Genomic DNA, 2,382 nt, shown 5'->3' with positions numbered 1-2,382 from the left:
ATTTGTCCGTACTTTTAGAAAATATCAGATCAATTCAAAACTATTTACAAATTTAGAAAAAAATGTACACGAACTTTGGGACTTACCTGATATATATTTATTACATTAATAATCAATTAAAATTAATTAAATATAAAAAAAAAGAGAGATTTACCTTTTTGTCCTCGTTTTTTTATTTTTTTAACGAATAACGACACGCGCCAAGTAAAACGAGTCACAAAAAGGTTGCAGAGTGAGAGATTCTACGTTCAATTTCGCAAGATATCGAGTTGCATCCCCTGTTTTTTTGTATTTAACCCGAGTAGCAAATTATCGGTCATGCAACGTGATATCAAATGAACAAAAAAAAACAAAAAAGATCCAAAATAATAGCAGTAGTAGTAGTAGTAGTAGTAGTAGTAGTTAGTAGTATACCTAATAGTCAAACCGAATTGTAAACGAATTGATGATTTGTAACGTTAACCTTTCCCCATTCCCACCCCCATTTGAAATAACTTTTCTATACCCCTTGTTATATCCCTCCTCACTCCCCATTCCACCCCCTCCCATAAGCTTTTATAATTAGTAACTGAACGAAGAAAGAGGAAAATTAGAGATAAAGTATTTTCATGGCAACGTGTGATGAGAAAGAAGGAATCCCATGGTTTGTTGGATCAAATGGAAGGATAAACAGACAGACAGACAGATGGACAAACGAACATAGAAGAGGCAGATGGCTATTGGGATTTTACTGGCATCGTACTGGTTGCTGCTGTTGGAACCTGAGCAAGTGGAAAGAACCCCCTCAGCACCCCATCCCGTTCCCTTACCCTACCCCAGCCCACTAGCACACCATACCCCAAGAGTAGTAATAGTAGAAGCAAATGCGACACCACTAGCAAGATAAACCAACGTGTACCATCATCACCACAACCACCATCAGCAATACTACTACTACCACTACTACTACTACAAGCAGAATACATGCCAGTAAAAAAGAAAAAAGAAAAAAGAAACGGTTAGTTTGAGTAAATGACGAAGGGTTGAACGAAGTAAAACACATGAGAGAGAAAACTGGTGTACCGGTTGGTTGGTTGGTTGGTTGGTGGACGGTTGCCGGGTCTTTGTTATACGGCCCAGTTCTGCCAACGTATATAATGTCTACTTTCTGTTAACGTGTTGAGCTTGGAGCTTTATGGAATGAGAGAAAGAGAATGAGTGAGTGAATGAATGAGTGAGTGAGAAAGAAAGAGAACATTAGATATGCTATGTTACACCACTTCCAACACGTCCGATCCGTCGGTGTACTTTAAATTAGACGAGTTTCCCAGCCCATTCCCCCACCCCCATTACCCAACCCCCATACCCTCCACCCGTTTGCTGAGCATTCACTGGCACGTACGAGACTACATTATGTACCGTAGTTTTACTAGATTAACAGACTTGGTATAACCTCCTACTCATAGTTCTTTCTCTTTCTATTTCTATTTTTATTTTATATTTTTATTTTTATATTTATTTTTATTCGTCGTCGTCATTCTCATTCTCATAGCTTTTTTTTTGTATGTAATCTCGACCTATCTTGTCCCTTTTATTCTTCCCTTTCATCCCTCACACCTGGATCAGTCTTATTCAGGGTGACATATCTCATAAAACCAACACGCATACTTTTTTCATGGATTGTTGTTTAACGCTTGTTTCATTTATTCTTTTGTTAACTCAGAAGCATCCCACCCCCTCAGCCTGTAGATTTTTGTATTTTGTTGTTTGGTTTTTCTTATTATTCTTTTTCTTCTACTTTTTTTTTGTTTCTCGTGTATTATTATGGATGATGTTATTTTATTATAACGTTTATGGTTCAGTCATATATATATATATAGGTTGTTTTAATTTATTATTTATATTAATTTGTTAATAGGAAATTGATTATTTGTTTTTTATTTATGTTAATACTTTAATAATAGATAATATGTTAGTATATGAAATTTGAAATAGTATGATTAATGACTTTTGAATGAATTCATTGATTAGATAATACAATTATTGAATTATGTTTAAAAACAAAATGTGAATGAAATATTAAATTAATCAAAATTTATTAACTATCATTTCTAATAATTTGAATTATATTTCTCGTGAAATATCAAATTTTGTAAAAAGTATGCGAGATTATTCTGTTAATACTTTCACATCTTAATATTAATGCATTTAATATACTAACGATTAGTAAATAAAAATATTGTATTTTAAGTAAATGCAAGCAATATAAAATCATCTTACAATTAAATGAAAACTATTATACAATTAGTAAATTTTTCGATCTAAAACAACACAAATTAATTGTATCAAACGTATAAAAATGTATAAACAAATTTTCATATAATATTAATTATTAAAATATAT

This window comes from Polistes canadensis, unplaced genomic scaffold (assembly GCF_001313835.1).
Source record: "Polistes canadensis isolate GaletaPanama2010 unplaced genomic scaffold, ASM131383v1 scaffold_123, whole genome shotgun sequence".
Classification (NCBI taxonomy): domain Eukaryota; kingdom Metazoa; phylum Arthropoda; class Insecta; order Hymenoptera; family Vespidae; genus Polistes; species Polistes canadensis.
The sequence above is the reverse complement of the archived record's forward strand: the minus strand, read 5'-3'. Positions refer to the sequence as shown.